General features: G+C 36.5%; 1 protein-coding gene and 1 non-coding gene across 4 annotated transcripts in view; one reads left to right on the forward strand and one right to left on the reverse strand.

Annotated features, from left to right (window-relative positions):
* Positions 1–13,676, forward strand: part of PPP2R5E (protein phosphatase 2 regulatory subunit B'epsilon) — a 138,247-nt gene that overhangs the window by 36,308 nt on the left and 88,263 nt on the right. The gene's annotated exons all lie outside the window — the stretch shown is intronic.
* On the reverse strand, positions 10,053–10,184 carry LOC123630907. Its single transcript, XR_006732841.1, has one exon. It is a non-coding gene; the product is annotated as a small Cajal body-specific RNA 20 (non-coding RNA).

A 13,676-nucleotide genomic window follows, 5' to 3' on the forward strand; every position in this document is an offset into this window, starting at 1 on the left:
GCCTCCCGAGTAGCTGGGACTATAGGTGTGCGCCACCGTGCCCAGCTAATTTTTCTATTTTTGTGTAGAGTTGAGGTCCAGTTATGTTGCTCAGACTGATCTCCAACCCTTGGCCTCAAGCGATCCTCCCACCTCAGCCTCCCAAAGTGTTGGGGTTACAGGCGTGAGCCACCGTGCATGGCCAAAACTGTACTTTTAAAAAGAACAAATAACCTGATTTTAGGAGTTGGAACATCGTCTCTCCTGAATAGTTAACCATCATTGTTGGCTAATAAGATTTTTTAAAAAGTTTACAAACTAAATTAGTTACAGAGGCAGAGGCATCACTTCCACTGTAGTTGAAGAACCCTGTGTCATTTGAAGTTTGCCTGGTTAATACTCCTAGAATACTTCATTGTGTTTCTGTCTTTCATGTTTGGTAACATCTGCAATACTTGTACACATATTTCTTACCACGTGTGCAAGACTAACCACTTGAGTATAGTTTGCCGTCCTGAATACAGAGTAAACTGCCTTGGATTTGGCTGCTGATGCAGATGCTTTCAGGTGCTCTTGCTTTATACCAATGATTCTCAACTGGGGGTGCTTTTGTCCCCCACTAGACATTTTGCAAAGTCTGGAGACCTGGTTGTGGCACCTGGGGGCAAGGTGAAGGGGGAAAGACTAGGAGTTTGCTATTGGTATCTACTGGTACACAGGCCAGGGACGCTGCTAAATAACCTACAGTTCATAGAACAGTTGCCCACAATAAAGAATTATCTGGCCCGATATATCAACACTGCTGAGGTTGAGAAACCCTGCTTTATACAAAGGGATTAGACTCTGGAGTATGTTCTACCTTGAATTATCTGATCCCTTTATTTAAATGAATTCTACCCCATTTCTTGTGGCAGTGTGCCAGGCTGACCTTTAGTATATCAGGATTCCTTACCTAGAGCCACTGGCTACCCTTGACTTTGTGTTGCTATTTCTGGCTTTTTTTTGTTGTGCCCAGAGGTAGGGACAGGCAGGCAGAGTTAGGTAGAGCTTGGTAAAGTAAAGCCTGGTATCTTCTCTGAGGATATTAAAGTTTTCTAAAGACTTAACTTCTGTGTTCTGGTAAGGCTTCTGGTAATTTCTGGCCTGGAAGAATTGGCTATCATTATTTTGCCAGTAAGTACCCCTTTCCACTCAAATGCAGAAGTAAAACAAACACATACCATCCTCCTCCCCAACCAGAAACAAAACAAAAACCCAACAAACAAAAACAAAGTACTTGGTGATCTGGGAGAGCCTAAGGTAACTATTCTTATTCCACATTTCAAGTTTGTACTTGACCTGGGCTAGCATAAGAGAAACCCAACTGGTATGACTGTCCAGAGTGCATTTCCAGTGAAGAGGCTGGGAGAGTCCAAAAGAATGTTTTGAGTCATCGAGTCCTTTAAAAATGTCAGATTCTTTCCACGGGGTTAATTTAAACCTGTTATGACCCTTTAAAAATCTTCACAAGAGGCCTCAGAGCCATAATAACATGGAATACTGCTTGTTTAGTGGAAGTCTTTCTAAAGGGTACCTTTATATTTGGCCTCATTTCTTATATTATTAGCCATCATGTAAGAGAGAAACAGGAATTTTTGAGTCCTTAATTGGAAAGAACCGCTGCTTGGGGCAGAGATTCTCAAGAAGTAAGTTTCCTTTTGAATAAGAAGGAAGCTCTCCCCTTGGAAACTAAGGCATAGTCTCCTTTTTTCTTCCTTTTGCATGACACTTTAGGTTTAGGCTAAGCGTATGAAGTATATATGAAAGTGTAAAAAAAATCAGTGTGCTGTTTATTTAAGGTAAACCTGTAATTCTTGTTCAGAGGTAGTAAGCTGTTAAGTCATGTTATTGAAGAACAGAGAATGGCTGGGTTTCTTTTAGGACCACAGAGTAGAGCATTCCTGCTTCATTCCAGGTCTGAGGGAATGGGAAGTTTTCCGCTTTGTTTTTTTGCTTTCTTCGTTCCCTTTGTTTCTTTCATTGTCTTTAGTTTAGATTTCTCCAGTAAAAATATAATGCAAACCACAAATGAGAGCCACATAAGTCATTTTAAATTTTCTAATACCCAGATTAAAAAAAGAGAAAAACAGATGAAATTAATTGTAATGGTATACTTTTTTAAATGCAGTATATCTAACATGGTATCATTTCAACATGTAATCAATATAAAAATGAGTTATTTTAGATTCTTTTTTCCATACTAGGTCTTTGAAGTCCCATGTCTATTTTATATTTACAACATATCTCAATTAGGACTAGTCATATTTCAACATATACAGATAATTTAAGAAAAGATACATATATTTAGAGTTGGTAACCTCAACTGTTTATATTTAAGATACTCAAAACAGCTGGGTTTGTGTTTGGGCTACTCAAAACATCATGCCTATAATCCCAGCTACTTGGGTGGAGTTTGAGGCTACAGTGAGCTATGATTGTGCTACTATACTCCAGTTTAGGTGACAGAGTGAGACCTTGTCTCTTAAAAAAAACAACAAACTCAAAAACATGTCATGTTTCAGCAGTGTAGGTGATGGCATAAATTGGCCTGGATTTCAGTGTATCTGTGGCTGTGCATATGCCAATTTTCTAATGACATGTATTCTTTAAACATAGGTATGTAGCTGAGAAAAGCATCACCCAAAGAAAAGGAAGATGATTTCTTGAATTAAATTTTAACATACTTTGATAGAAACATTCTGAACCTCAGTGTCATCAAGAAGCTTATTGATAACTGAAATTAAGAATTTTGGTATTTGGTGACTAACATTGAGTGTAGTGTGCTATAAATCCATGAAAAAGAAAATGGCTTTCATTAATGGCTTTACAGATTGAACATAGGGCTAAGTTGGATTTAAGTGAAACTCAGAGTTTGGGGACAGATATAGTTTGTATTGAGTGACGGTATGTGAGAGCCAGTGACACTTGAAAAGTGAATTAACAATTTTTTAATTAATTAATTTTTTACTTTCCAAATGTTCTTCAGTGAGCCTATACTATTTTTATAATCAGAAATAAACTCCCCCAAAAAATTAAAGAAAAAAAAAAACTAAACAAAAGCAAAAACACAAAGCCAATAAAGCAAACCACCAATAGTATACAAAAGTGAAGAGCTTGGAAGACCTGGATTCTGATTCTGGTTCTGTCATTAACCAACCATCTGTGTGATTTGGGGTAAGTCAGTTAACCTCTCTGGGTTTCTATTTCTTCATCTGCAAAACCAGAAATTAAAATTGTTTAGGTCCTTTATGTCTTTTTGGTCATATAGTAATACAGTTCCATGATAGCTTTCATAAAAGCCTTTTGGGGAAGTGTTTAGAGGGAATGAAGAGAGTCTAGAAACTTTTGAAATCATTTACTGAATGAATATTTATTAAATTCCTGCTAAGTGGCAGGCAGTGTCCTTTATCCTTTAGCTCTAAAGCATTTGGAAGAAATTGTCCCAAGTAGGGGGTAGGGAATGATGAGATGGATGGGAGTGGAAAGAAGGAATGAAGCAAAAACATAAGAATAAATAATAGAAATAAAATATTTATGTAATACTGTGTAATTTAAAAGGTGCTTCCCCGTTTTATATCTCATTTAATGCCATGTAATATTTTGGGGACATGAGGGAGAATATAAGGAAATAGTTGAGATCATATGAAAGACAAATAAGGAAGAGGAAATTATTAACAAAACCTTGAGGGTGTTGCAATAAAGCTGTCGGAATAATCTGAGAAAAAACATTTGGGCTGAATCTGAGAGGATAATTAAGAGAAAAGGATTGTGTTGAGATGACCAATGTGAGGATGGAATCCTGAAATTAAGTGTTGTTGAGTTTTAGAAATAACAGGAAGGATTCCTTGACATAATAAATATATAGAGCGTATGCAGTTTAGTTTATTACTGGGTTTAAAGATGTTTTGAAAGTTGGAAGACCAATTTGTGAAGTAGAAAGGACGAAAATTACAAATTTGTTAAGACAGTCAAAACGTAGATATACCTTCCAGGTTTATATGGTAGTCTCTGAAATGCTTTTCAGAAACCATTAGATTGATTTCAAAATGCCAGTGTCATTGGCACTGACGTTATCCATTTATCCACACTTACCATTTCCCTCTGCTTTTTAACTACTCTCAAGCTTCTTTTCTTTCTGAAATGACTAAGCTGAAGAAGCAAAACATCTGTTGTTATTACTAGCAAAAATATTTAGGACCTCTGGGGAAAGACCAGGGGAATTTAAAAGAGGAGGGTAAATGATAATTGTTTTAATTCCACATCTGATTTCTTAGTGGAATAAATCACAGTTCCTCTTATTTTAAAATGTGATAACAACTTGAGCTAATGTTTATTTTCACTTTCAAATAATGTGTTTAGCTGGTGACATTATGGAAAGTTGAGGCAATGTGTTAAAATACTAGGACGTTGTTTTTTTGTTACTTTTCTGGACAAAGAACTTTCTCTGATTCTTCTTGAGGTAGAAACTACTTGTTAGAGGGCCTGGGTGCAGGTGTGGCATTATGGGCAGCTGCATTGAAAATATATTATTTGTTACAGAAACACTTGAGTTAGAGACAGTTTAGCTGTGCTCATGTTATGTCTTGGTCTCTTAGGTATTACGAGGATACAAATGTAACTGTATATAATTCCAAGAGGGCAGATATTATTGTATTCTGTAGTCAAATTAAGTACTGTAAGAGAGGTGTGAGCAAGGGGCCTCTGCAGCTCAAAGGAAAGAGAGATCACATCAGGTTGAGGGAATCAGCCGGGAAAGTCTTCATGAAAAAGTGACTTTTGAGAGGGGGCTCTAAGAATGGGTGTAGAGGCTGGAGAAGGAAGGGGCATTCGAGGTGTCCGGACCAGGGGAGTGAAGCTTGTGTGGGGTCTTTTAGCTGAGCCACAGGTAACGGTTTGGCAGGAGCTTAGAGTTTATATGGGGTGGTGGGGAAGGATGGGGCAGGAAAGTAGGAATAGGATAGGAAAGGAAATGGGAGGGGTAAGAAACAGTGGAGTACTGTGGATCTCATGTGCTTTGCAGCTTTGTATTCTGTTATAACCCTAACGACGGTGTTGGTAAATACTTCGTGATGGGATTTTACATCTAGTGTGTGTGTAATTTAGTATATATTTCAAAGTAAGAGTACTGGCATGTATACATAATAGATATTTATGTATGACAGTATGTGTGTGTTTGAATGCGAGAGAGGAGAAGTCCGAGGGGAGAAGAAAAAAGTAAAGAAGGGGGTTAGGGAGAGAGGAGCTAGAACTAAATGTAATTATGGCATATTTTTTAGAGGAAATGTCTTTGGGCAGTTGTCCATCGTAAATGTTTGTCAGTATATGCACAACCACACAGACAATAACTAATTAATTCTTATGTATTACTACAAATGAAAACACCTGTATACTTTTATGTTTTTTTTTTGTTTGTTTTTTCTACCTTAAAAACAACATGGCCAAGGCATGGTGGCTCATGCCTATAGTTATAGCCTCAGCTACTTGGGAGGCTGAGGTGGGAGGATAGCTTGAGCCCAGGAATTGAGGGACAGCCTGGGCCCCATCTCAAAGAAACAAAAAACAACCAACCAAAAAAACATGGAAGAGGGCATTCACATTTCTTAGTTCACATTGTTGCCAGTATGCTTTTTTTTTTTTGACTAGCGTTAGCAGTACCAGCGCTTCTATGAATCAGAGAGATATCAGGCTAAAATTATACAAAAGAAATTGATGCTTCATTTGGATAGAACATTTACTTCTGTAAAAGCAAGGCAGGTAAAAAAGCTGTTTAAAGAAATGACTGTTGAATTTGGTTATATTTATTGCTTCAGGGGTAAGTGTTTTTCTTTCCTTCTCTTAAAGTGCTGAAAAGCTATTCAATTTTATTTATTTATTTTTTACTTTTTAGCTTTTTTTTGAGACAGAATCTTGCTCTGTTGCTCAGGCTGGAGTGCAGTGGTGTGATCACAGCTCACTGCAACCTCGAACTCCTGGGCTCAAGTGATCCTTCTGGCTCAGCCTTCCAAGTAGCTGGGACTACAGGCACATACCACCATTTAATTTTTCTATTTTTTAGAGATGGGATCTCGATATGGTGCTCAGTCTGGTCTTGAACTCCTGGCCTCAAGCAATCGTCCTGTCTTGGCCTCCCAAAGTGCTGGGATTACAGGCATGAACTACTGCACCCAGCCTGATTTTAAAATAAGAAGCATTGCATTGTTCCTTAATACAGAAGTATTGTCAAAAGTGCTGCCTCCGAGGAAAGAGGAGCAAACTTTTTGAGTTTGCTGTGGCCAGTTGTTCTTTGCTGCTTAGGATTCCAGCAGATTTAAAAGAAATTATTGGCTTATGTGTTTTCATTGTGAATTATTGAAATATTAGGCCATCAAAATTGAACTCTGTGGTGCCTTGATAGTGTTTTTCAACCTCTCCATATCTTTTTACTAGCCCAAGGAAATTGTGAAAGACTTCAAAAATATACTTGGTCTGGATTTAGAACTTGTTGTGTCTGGCCTTCCTCATCTTTTGAGTAGGTTCTGAATATTTCTCTTTGGTTTGAATTATAACATTGTTTCTTGTGGTTCTGAAAATTATCTGTAATAGCCTCATTCTTAAGAAGCTGCTTTTTTGCTTTGGGGCATTTGTGGGTGTTTGACTTAGTGCATGCTTAATACAGATGAAAAAGTAATAGTGGCGTTAATGCAGGCAAATTCTTTCTGAAAAAGGGAATGATTAAAAGTTCTTGGTGCTCTTTTTTATACTTGATATAATCCTCTGTTTGTGAGAGAGAAAGAGAGAGAGCGAGAGAGAGAGATCATATCCATTCTGATGTCTTCAGCTTGAATTTTCTCCAGTCCAGACTTGTATTTCTAGCTACTCCGTGGTACCTTTCATAGACACTTCAAATTTAGCATGCTCCAAATCACCGTAGGATCTCTTCTTTTGGGTTTCCCCATTTTAGGGAGTGGCCCCATCTTCTCCTTTGTGACCTAAGCTTCATTGCTTTGGACTCTGAGTCTTCCTGCTTCTAGCTGCTCAGTAGGTTTTTGAGTCTGTCCTGCCCTCTCCTTCTCCTATCACTGCTCTGCTCTCTCCTCTTTCTTCCTGTTGTCGGGGTCTCAGTGGGTCTCTGCCTCTAGCCTGGCCCTGGTGGAGCCACCTTTCACAGAGCTGCCTGCAGGAGCTGGTAGAGTGCTCCTTTGGCTCGCTCTCACCCGACCCCTGCATGGTCTCTAGCTGTGTCTGTCTCCCAGGTTTGCTAGGCGAGAGCTGCGGGGAGCTACTTCGAATGCATTGGGCTCTTGTGCCTCTCTGTGCCCTCTGATCAGCTGTCCTCTCGGCCTGGAGAGCCCTTCTTCCTCTTGTGCTTCTGGCCAACTTCTTTTGCTCTCTCAACAGTTGGCTTAGATATCACCTCCTTTTTGAGGCCAAATTAAGTGTCTTCTCCTCCTCCTTCCCACTGAGCCTTAATCTCCTATAGTGCTTATTATGTTGATTTTGTCATTAAGTTTATCTTTTATTATCTGTCTTCATAAATCTGTGAGCTCATCCTGTTTAAAATTGTGCCCCTCCATTTCCCTTTTCTTGCTCTGCCTTTTCTTTTCTCTTTTGCACTTGCTCCCTTTCAGCATATTGTATAATGTTCTCATTGATAATGTTTATTACCTGATCCGCTTTGCTAGGACCTAAACTCCACCAGGACAGGAATCTTCATCTGTTTTTTTCATTGCTGCATCGTTATTGCCTACAACAGCATCTGATGCCTAGAAAATGCTCAGAAATATTTGTTGAAGGAATAAGTGCTTATATGTTCAGGGCCCAGCTCCCAGTATGCACTGGGTAAATTAAACTGATGATGAACAGTTTATTCTGTTAGACTTTCTAGGCAGTGTCTGACATTGCTCTTGTTGGTACTTGAAAGTAAATACAATTAGATGGTTTTTAGGATTTTTATGCATTCAAATAAACTCCTTTTGTAGAAGTCTGCTTTATTTACTCTCTATATTTATTAGTTTTAGGTGTTGTAGTCTGTTATATATGTTTCATGCCTACTCTAATATATTAATCCCCTTTCTTGTATAAACCAAAACTCAACAACTAAATAAGAAATATTCCACCAAAGCTTGTGCTTTCAGAATACCATCTATGCAGAGTCAAAAATCATAAATGACCAATGACAGCAATTTTCAGACATTTTTGGTCATTCAAACTTGAAAGAATTTTGTGAAACAATCTATTTTTAATTACTTGATCAATGTGATTTTGTATTGAAGAGTTTTTCTTAGATGTTTAGATAGTTACATAGCATATAATTTCTAGGATATTGTAAATATTGACATTTAAGAATTAAACTATTTCATCACTCATATTTTTCAATTGAATTTACAGACAGCAATTTATTATCTACCATCATCTAATTAATTGAACAAATTCTTTAACCTTTTTCTTTTTGAAGTTGTATTAATATTTCCATTCTACTCCACAGAATTTTATCAGAATAAAAAATATTTTTAGGCTTGAAAAATCTTACTAATAACCCTTTCATGCTTCTCTTTAAAAAATCAATTTAAAGTAAAAAAATTAAAATGTCTTGTGACCATAGGCTCTAAATGTTAATTCAGTCTAGAAGTAAACAAAACTTACCATTTCCATATTTATCACATAATTCAAACCAATATAAAGGTATAATACATTTTGATAAATAATTTTAAAAATAAATATTAAATATTTATTGGAAGTGCATCTCCTAATGAGATGATGGGGCTGTGCTTTTTAAAAAAATGAGCTCTTCATGTATGAATGAATGTTATTGTCAGAGTAAGGATTCAGCATCAATTCTATTCCATATTTTTTTGTTTTTTTAATCATGATAAAACAATGACAAGTTCTAATCATATAAATAGGAGATAGGAATGGGAAGAATGGGATAGGAATGCAAAAATTCTTCAAATTGTTTCCAAGTTATATGTCATAAATCAATCACGAAATATTTTTTGTGATGGCTGATTAGATCCTCCTTCAATATTATTGAAAACAAAGAAACTACCAGGTTTACAAAAACATTTGTTTTCCAGTTGTTAGTTATTCATTTTCTTAACATTGACACCAGGATCTCAAACTGGCCCTCTGGTGACAGGGAGGGAAGTGAGCCATGCTAAGGTTTAGGATCAGTGAGCAGGTGTGTTTCTCCTTTGGAAGGGGAAGAAGGAAGATTCTGGGAGGGGAGCTGAAAAAGGAAGACTTGAAGCTCTATCACAGATAAAATTTTAGGCAGATGAGTTTTAGGAAGGAATACATAAGAAAATCTGGAAGTGGATTTCCTTAGAATTTTCTGTGGAGTAAGATTGGCAAAAGGCTGATAATTATTGAAGCTGGGTGATGAGTACATGAGGATTTATTATACTGTCTTTTCTACTTTTGAGTATATTTTGATATTTATGTAACAAAAAGTAAAACAAAATGAAGCAAAAATTCCTTGTGGAAAGTGTTCTCATATATATATGTTCAAGTTTGAGGACCATTATTCTTCATTGCCATTTGTCTTAGTGCTATTAACAAAATAAGGCATTCTTTTAGGTTGAACCAGATGAAATTGCCAATGTTTGGCCATTTTGACCTACAAAATTGGCAGTTTCTTATGGCTAGCCGAATCTTTGATTGTATCTATTTGTTTTCTCTCTATATCAGTTTCATTTCACTAATTGGGACTCAGCTTGATGGCTCAGGGGGGATTTTTTTCAGGCTCTTCTATCTTCAAAGACTATCCTTTTTAGTTTAAGATTTGTCAAAAAGAATTTTAATTCACTGTCAGTACAGTGGTAGGTGTTATATAGACTGAATTAAACAGGCAGCCACTTCTTACTTTTATTGTACTAAAGAATTAAGGTAGGTTTGTTCATTGTCTTTATTCTAAGTGTGGGCAAATAAACCGGTCAGTTTGAGTTAGGTGCTGAGTGAACAGAAGAGAATGTTCAGGGACAGACAGGTGGAGCTTTCTTTTACCTGAATAGTATCTGAGAAATTGATTTAATTAAAAAAAACTTTTTTTTAACTGCAAGCATCTGAGATAGGAAAACAAGGCTGCCCAGCTCGTGGCAGTCGTGATGATGATCCTTGAGGGCTGATATTGGCTTTCAGCCTTGGCAGAGGAGGAAAGGGACCCCCCACAATCACATGGGAGAGAGGCCTTAGAAGTTGACTTTATAGAGAAATTAATCTTCCAAAGAGCTCTGTGTGTTTTCGTCTTTATTATTAAGTCTGGGAATAACAGACTGGAGACAGATATTGTTCTTAATATTTTCTTTAGTGAGAAGGAGATTGGGATCTCAGAGGGGGTTAAGTGATTTAATCTCCTATCAGGGTAAGTCAGCAATGGAGTCAGGTTTCATGGATTCTGACTGTGTGCTTCATACCCTAGACCAGTCATTCTGAAAGTGTGCTTTGGGGATCTCTGAAGGTCCCTGAGACTTTTTCAGGGGTCTGTGAGGTCAAAACTATTTTTGTAATAATACTAAGTCATTATATGCCTTTCAGTCTCCTTCTCTCATGAGTGTACTGTCTTTTCCAGAAGTTACATGGTGTGTGCAATTGCAAGAAATTAAAGTGGGCTTTAGAATCTAGTTGCTTTTTATTAAGCCAGACATTAAAGAAATTTATAAAAATGTAAAAATTGTGCCATTCTTCTCATTAATTTTTGGGGAAAATACAGCTTTTCAGAAATTTAAAAAATTGATTAATTAAAAAATTTTTTTTAGAGACAGCCTGTTCCCCAGGCTGGAGTATAGTGGGGTGATCGTAGACCACTGTAACCTGGAACTCCTGGGCTCAGGTTATCCTCCTGCCTCAGCCTCCCATGTATTTGGGATTACAGGCATGAGCCATTGTTCTCGTCTTGGGAAAATGTAGTTTTAAAAAAATATTTACAATTATTATATTTAAATGAATTAATATCTTAAAATGTCTGCTTTAATTTCTAATGTGATAAATATTGATCGATATAACCCACATTAAAAAACAAGCTCTTTGAGTTTCTCAGTAATTGTGAATGTGAGGGACCCTGATACCAAAAGTCTGAAAAATGATAGCCAGCTTGGCTGTCGTCGACCAGAGTTTCCTGGTCTTCTAGTTATGTGTGTTACTTTTATATTTTTTAATTTAACAACGAATGGTAAGAATTTAATGTATTTTTTGTCTGGTGGTTACCATCTTCCATAAGTTACAAGAAAGCTCTGGATGAAGAAACTGAGGAAACATTTAGTCAGTGAGGGAACCAGGATTCTATTCCAAGTGTGTCTGATTCCAGTGTGCATTTGCTTTCCCCTGAATTGTTCTGCTGCTTTATTGAACTTTACCTCTCTGGGTTTCAATTTCCTCATTCTCCAAAAGAAGAGGTTGGATATTAGGTTGTCAAGGACCAGAAGTTGTCGTTTGATGTTTAGGAAGTCATTTGAAAATAATCTCAGTGTTTGGTTCTACGGGATAGAAATCTACATCATAAAAACCTTTATTCAATTTCCTCTTTAGTTTATTAGTAGTTTCAGCAGGTGACCAAGTATTAAATGAGGCAAGTAGTCAATGAAGTTTAGCTATGTCTTTTTCGTTATTTCCCCATTTGAAGTGGAAAAGCAGCCTCAAGTGAATATTTGAAGGATCCCAAAGCTGAATCATTGGTTCATTTGCCCATGTTTTGCTTAAGAGCAGTATCAGTGGGAATTCAGGGTTTCTCTTATGTGGAGTTTTGGGTTTGTAACTCCAGCATACATTTTTATTAAGACCTTTTTCAGAAGAATCCTGTATTATATAGATTAGAGACCTATGACTACCCTACATTTATGCATTTCTTTGAAAGGGCCTGCCTTAAAATTAGTATTTGCATTTATTTGGCAGTTAAGTTTTATAGGTAATGTGTCTAACTTCTCTTTTTCTCCTTTTTCTTATTCCCTTTTCCTCTCCCCTTCCCATCTACTTTCTCTGTCCCTGCATTTCTTTTCTTTTATAAAAATGAATCAGTAAAATGATAGAAAAAGACATTTTAATACAAAGATTAAAATAAAACCTTTGACCAGGTGTCATTTAACTTGGTCATTCTTTCTCAAAGCTTTGACTTTCATTTTTATCCCAGAGGTATTGCCTATTGGTCTGTTTCCTTCTGTCTTTCCCATTTCCTCTTGCTTTCTTCATTTTTTCCCCACTGTTTTTATTTTATACGATTGTTATAAAGATTGAATAATACTGGTAATAATTACTAGTACTTATTGTGTGTCATGTGCCAGACATTGTTCTAAGCACTTTACTTACATTAGCCTATTTGACTATGCGTGAGGAAGAAAGAACAGCAGCACTGGTGCTGGGTTTCTCCCTAACTGCCAGTGTAACTTTGGGTGGAATATTTAGTCCCTATGTATCTTAGTTTCTCCATGTGTAACGGGTGATGTGAGATAAATTTCTGTAAACCACATAGAACATTGTTGCCTGGCTCACTATAAAGGCTCAATAAATGTTAGCTGCTACTATTTTTTTTTATCATTAAAGCGAGTTGGCAGTTCCTGGAATGTATTGAATATTCAATAAATGGTTATTTTTATTATTTAATATTACTGCATTGCACATTTGCTTTTAGGTAGTGTATTGAGTTTGGCTGAGACAGATGTGAATTTCACATAGCAGTATTCTTGTATGCTGTTTTAATTTTTAAATGAGAATGGTTTTTCTTCTTTCTGAAATGGTGCAGAGGCTGGTACTCCATGGCTATACTCCAAATATTTAGGTGATATTGGCCTTCATGAAGGACACTTCTGATAATAGCCCATTAATTAAGTGGGAAGTGGGGAGATTTGGTCCATGTAAATAACCATTTAAAAATGAAGATATATTGGATTTGTGTGTGTGTATGTAATGAAGTCATAAGACAAACAGACTCTAATACTTCATACTCAAAATGATTCATCCTGTTCTTAATTTTCAGCTGTTAATGGACACTGGTCGGATATAATAAAGTAGCTTCTTATTTAGTTAAGTTTGTGTTAAATATATGATCTTATTCATGAATGTCATGAATAAGTAATGTATACATTACTTTATGACTACTAATTGTTAATGGATTTGAAAGCATTTGAACTTCTAAGATAGGATGGAAAAACAGTGACTACCAGCAGTCAATAGTTAGTTCTGTGTGCTCATTAAGAAAAATAATACAGCAACAAAATAAATGAACTGTCAAAATTGGCTTTCTTATAATACACAAGTATAGTAGGGCATCGGATGCCTCAGAACTGATAATCGTCTAATGATTACATACTGCTTGGGTGAATAATAGAGTCTGGTTTAGAAGTCAGAGAATGATATGTGATATTTGAGCCAATTCAACTTGAAACCTCCTTATTGAAGGATATATTAACGTAAACTTCAGCGGAAGGAGCAGTGGTCTTTTTGTAGCCTACAAGACAAAGACTTGAATGTGGTCTCTGTTACTTAAAATATGTATAATTTTGAGGAACTCATGTATTTTTGGTATAATTTGGGTTTCTCAGTTATAAAATGAGTATCCAACCTAGTCAGTGTGGCTGGCAGGGTTCTTGGGATCATTAAATTAAATAATACATTTTGAGAATGCTTAAAACTTTTGAGTACTATACAAACGTAAATTAGTATCCTTTCTATTAGTACTTTCAAATGTGAGC

This window comes from Lemur catta, chromosome 1, assembly GCF_020740605.2.
Source record: "Lemur catta isolate mLemCat1 chromosome 1, mLemCat1.pri, whole genome shotgun sequence".
In the NCBI taxonomy this organism is placed as follows: Eukaryota; Metazoa; Chordata; class Mammalia; order Primates; family Lemuridae; genus Lemur; species Lemur catta.